The sequence below is a fragment of the Episyrphus balteatus genome, chromosome 1, assembly GCF_945859705.1.
Source record: "Episyrphus balteatus chromosome 1, idEpiBalt1.1, whole genome shotgun sequence".
Classification (NCBI taxonomy): Eukaryota; Metazoa; Arthropoda; class Insecta; order Diptera; family Syrphidae; genus Episyrphus; species Episyrphus balteatus.
The window spans coordinates 75,754,985-75,760,554 of NC_079134.1; the positions used below are offsets into that span (position 1 = coordinate 75,754,985).

The 5,570-nt window shown below is 30.5% G+C and overlaps 1 long non-coding RNA gene across 1 annotated transcript; it reads left to right on the top strand.

Moving 5' to 3' along the window:
* Positions 1-3,186: 3,186 nt before the first annotated feature.
* Positions 3,187-3,560, top strand: LOC129905213 (uncharacterized). Its single transcript, XR_008770568.1, has 2 exons — positions 3,187-3,234; positions 3,338-3,560. It is a non-coding gene; the product is annotated as an uncharacterized LOC129905213 (long non-coding RNA).
* Positions 3,561-5,570: the final 2,010 nt, after the last annotated feature.

The window sequence follows — 5,570 nt, forward strand, 5'->3', positions numbered from 1 at the left end:
TCAAATTCGTATCAATAAAATTTTGATTGTTTACTTCGCAATTTTTGAAATAACTTTAAAAATCGATAATTAAGAAAAACAATCAAAATTTTATTGATACGAATTTGAACCCAAACTTTAGAACTTGGTACACTTTTACATCTCAGTACTTTTTGTGCCAGCATAATTTCAACATAGGAGAACTTGGCTCTTTTTTTAACAGTAATGTTTTTGTTGTGATCCTTTTTTCATTTTTCCTCAATTAACCATTCTAATTCCAACTAATTACATCACTTTTTTTCGTTAGCCCACCCTCAGTTTAAAAGTTATAACAAAAAACTTTTTTCAAAGTACCAACTTCTTAAAAATCAAACATTTTTTTTTTCAGTGTAAAATTTATCCTTTTTTCATTTTTCCTCAATTAACCATTCTAATTCCAACTAATTACATCACTTTTTTTCGTTAGCCCACCCTCAGTTTAAAAGTTATAACAAAAAACTTTTTTCAAAGTACCAACTTCTTAAAAATCAAACATTTTTTTTTTCAGTGTAAAATTTATCCTTTTTTCATTTTTCCTCAATTAACCATTCTAATTCCAACTAATTACATCACTTTTTTTCGTTAGCCCACCCTCAGTTTAAAAGTTATAACAAAAAACTTTTTTCAAAGTACCAACTTCTTAAAAATCAAACATTTTTTTTTTTCAGTATAAAATTTATCCTTTTTTTCATTTTTCCTCAATAAACCATTCTAATTCCAACTAATAACATCACTTTTTTTCGTTAGCCCACCCTCGGTTTAAAAGTTATAACAAAAAACTTTTTTCAAAGTACCAACTTCTTAAAAATCAAACATTTTTTTTTTCAGTCTAAAATTTATCCTTTTTTCATTTTTCCTCAATTAACCATTCTAATTCCAACTAATTACATCACTTTTTTTCGTTAGCCCACCCTCAGTTTAAAAGTTATAACAAAAAACTTTTTTCAAAGTACCAACTTCTTAAAAATCAAACACTTTTTTTTCAGTGTAAAATGTATCCTTTTTTCATTTTTCCTCAATTAACCATTCTAATTCCAACTAATTACATCACTTTTTTTCGTTAGCCCACCCTCAGTTTAAAAGTTATAACAAAAAACTTTTTTCAAAGTACCAACTTCTTAAAAATCAAACATTTTTTTTTTTCAGTGTAAAATTTATCCTTTTTTCATTTTTCCAATTAACCATTCTAATTCCAACTAATTACATCACTTTTTTTCGTTAGCCCACCCTCAGTTTAAAAGTTATAACAAAAAACTTTTTTCAAAGTACCAACTCCTTAAAAATCAAACATTTTTTTTTTCAGTGTAAAATGTATCCTTTTTTCATTTTTCCTCAATTAACCATATAAATTCCAACTAATTACACCACTTTTTTTCGTTAGCCCACCCTCAGTTTAAAAGTTATAACAAAAAACTTTTTTCAAAGTACCAACTTCTTAAAAATCAAACATTTTTTTCTTCAGTGTAAAATTTGTCCTGTTTTCATTTTTCCTCAATTCTAATTCCAACTAATTACATCACTTTTTTTCGTTAGCCCACCCTCAGTTTAAAAGTTATAACAAAAAAAACTTTTTTCAAAGTACCAACTTCTTAAAAATCAAACATTTTTTTTTTCAGTGTAAAATGTATCCTTTTTTCATTTTTCCTCAATTAACCATTCTAATTCCAACTAATTACATCACTTTTTTTCGTTAGCCCACCCTCAGTTTAAAAGTTATAACAAAAAACTTTTTTCAAAGTACCAACTTCTTAAAAATCAAACATTTTTTTTTTCAGCGTAAAATTTATCCTTTTTTTCATTTTTCCTCAATTAACCATTCTAAATCCAACTAATTACATCACTTTTTTTCGTTAGCCCACCCTCATTTTAAAAGTTATAACAAAAAACTTTTTTCAAAGTTCCAACTTCTTAAAAATCAAACATTTTTTTTTCAGTGTAAAATTTATCCTTTTTTCATTTTTCCTCAATTAACCATTCTAATTCCAACTTATTACATCACTTTTTTTCGTTAGCCCACCCTCAGTTTAAAAGTTATAACAAAAAACTTTTTTCCAAGTACCAACTTCTTAAAAATCAAACATTTTTTTTTTTTCAGTGTAAAATTTATCCTTTTTTCATTTTTCCTCAATTAACCATTCTAATTCCAACTAATTACATCACTTTTTTTCGTTAGCCCACCCTCAGTTTAAAAGTTATAACAAAAAACTTTTTTCAAAGTACCAACTTCTTAAAAATCAAACATTTTTTTTTCAGTGTAAAATTTATCCTTTTTTCATTTTTCCTCAATTAACCATTCTAATTCCAACTAATTATATCACTTTTTTTCGTTAGCCCACCCTTAGTTTAAAAGTTATAACAAACAACTTTTTTCAAAATACCAACCTTCTAAAAATCAAAATTTGTTTTTTTTTTTTCAGTGTAAAAATAAAGACATTACTTTAATATTCATTCACTCGTTTTCTTAAAATTGATTTATCAAAAAAAAAATCCAAAAGAACGTTTTGTTGTTTGTTTAGAACAGTTTTTTGAATAAAAGTAGCTTTTCTATTTCCGGTAGCGTCAGTTTTGGTAGCTAAAAAAAACATTTTAATTTGTCTTCTAGGGAATCAATCAAAACAATTTACTACCAAGTTTGAAGGAAATAACTTCAATAGTTTAGGCTTTAGACAGACAGAATTACCAAACCTACTTTTTTTGCATTCTCCATCATCGTCTGATTATGATTATCTCGAGTTAGATTTCCGAATCCTAAAAGTGCCCTATTATCACCTGTATAGCAAGTAAAAACGAAGTCGAACCAGCTTTATTATAATAATTTGTATTATTTTTTCTTTGTTATCAGCTTTCTTATATATTTTTGAATATAGTTTTTTTTTTGTCTTCTGAAACTGTTTCATTTGCACAAAATGACAGATAGAATGCTTCTCGATTTCAAATTAGAATCCACTCAAAATCATAACACTCAAACGTCAAGACAAATTCCTGATTCAAATAAAAATAATTTCTTTTTTAATGGCAGCGAGTTAACGTTTTCAATTTGATTTTAGAATGAGTGAAACCAATTTCAGAAAAAGTGAAAAACATAAAAGTCGTCAAGTCAGTGCTGAAAAAAAAGTAAACAATGCCAATTAAAAAAAAAAAAAAAAACAAATAATATTCCATATAAATTAAAAAACATATATTTTATTAAAATAACATTAACATACTTAAATAATTGTACATATTATATTACTTTTTTATTTTTATATTTTAAACTTTTATATAAAATATTAGTTCTGGGACTATTGGGTTATTATTTACATTGTTTGGTTTTTTACAGAAATCGTCGTTTTCATGCCATCTTTCTAAAGGACTACGACAATAGCCTTGGTAATGACCTGATGTGTACCGGACAAATCCTCCTAGTACAAAATTATTTTGAAGAACAGAAATTTTTTCCGGAATTTCAGAAATTTTTATTCCTTTTGGATAATTAATTTTGTTCGCTATTAAAAATAATTGCATTTCAATAATTAAATATGGTGCAGTTTTGATTAAAACTTCATGAGTTGTTTTGCATTTTCATTTTTTAAATAACGGATAGTTACAATAGCTATTAACCAAAACTTCACTCATTGCATCAAAGGAACAAGTGTTTTTGACATACAATTTTTGTCCCTCTATGTCGACAGGATCGCAAAGGCTTGCATTTAATAAGATCTCACCTTTCCTCTTCCGAATAGGGCGACCATATATTAATTCAATGTCAGGACACGGTCTGACATATTTGCCCCTTCGATTTAATTCATTCTCACTTTTTTCTGGTGGTGGTTGAAGGGAGTCAAATGACTCAACCCTTTCATTTATATCATTCGATATTTTCTTTTTTGCCTCGGGATTGAGGCCAAACCAATTTTCTTCATTTTTTAGGTAGTCGTTGTCTGTTTGCATTGTTTTTCTTTGTTTTCCGCTTTGTTTCTTGTTGAAACAGGTTTCTTCTTCAACTGCATGCTTCCTCTTTAACCCTTTTGCCTTTCCCAATTTGGAAACTCTCTCAATTGAGTTTATATGTTTGACCACAAACTTATCTGCCCGCATCGGCCGATAATTGGGGCCTAATTCCTGGTGTTTTAAATCTTTGAAATATTCCTCACATCTAGCAGATGAAGCCACATCAGATGCCCAGGGAAAATATTTGGACATAACATTGGTCCAAAAAGAAAAGTGTTTGGCAAATTTAATTAGGTGCCTTGTGATCCCGGGGCAGTAGAGATCGTTGCCAGTTTCAGTTTGTTCTGCCGACTTAATTTCAACCATGGCTTCCTCATAGATATTGTTTATATATGTTTTGATATCTTCGCTGCAGATATCAAGGTCGAGGTGGTCATATCCACGATCTGAATAAGATTCCTCCAGTATGTTTTCTGGAATGACATAACTTTTCATCCTCTCTAACATTATTGATTTTTTTTTGGAACACACAATTTTTTCGCCTCTTTCATTCGAACCATCATACTCGCTTTCAGCAACGATGAAAGTGCCAAGCAAAAGCTCTTTGAAATCTTCTATGTCTTTGCACGAAGACATTATCCCTACGCTTCTTACAAAATAATCTTTAACTTTTGGAAGCTTTCCTTTGAAAACTTTTTTCTGGCAAACTATTTTAACCAAGTGCGCAATATCAATGCGAATATAGCACAATAGAGGATATTGCAATTCGACATTTTGCAACCATCGAAAGCAATCTGCCAGATATCCTGCCAAAGTTCTTTCGTTGAAAGTCGCAATCAACTCCTAGTGGTTTTGATCCCCCATGTCTCAGTATTTCTCGCAACCAGTATGTGATGTGATTTGCGTCATGTTTTTCGGAGATCATTTGGAATAAGGGTTGCACTCCTTTTCCTCCATATCCCTTCATAACAACTTGATATAGGTAAGTTACCCTTTTCTCTCCATTTGACGAAATGGTTTCTAGGGTCAACTTTCCCGTTGCATCGATCTCAATTTTTTTAAATTTTCTTATTAGGTCATTGTATATATGCATTTGCATTGGAGACCAGTAAAACACATAAAAGCGATTGAGGCCAATTTCCTTTATGTAACCTGCATACTTGCCCTGACTTTTTAGTTTATCTAAGGACTGAATCGCACCGATCCTTCCATCGACGCCCAATTGCCGGTTTACAGCTTCCTCCTTAATTGTTCATATTGCAGCACTGTTTGGCAAGTATGGAGGTTCTGGGTCACCAAAGGACATGTCATCTGCCATCTCATTTCGCCACATTTGTGGGTTTTTAAGGACAAGCTGCTCACCTACCTCAAAACGCTCTTCACCTCTTATTGGACGTTTGGCACTGTGCGGAAGACCACTCGTGTCGTATGTGTTGACTCTCAGAGTAATTCCTTCATCAACTTTAGGTTCCTGAAGACAATGAGCATCGAACGTTGCTCCACATTGCTTACAGGAACCATGAATTTTCAGATATGCTTCAGCTTCCGCATACTTAAATACCTCAGCATAGTTGAAAATGTAAGCGCATGGTATTGACGACTTCATATAAAATGCTCGTGAA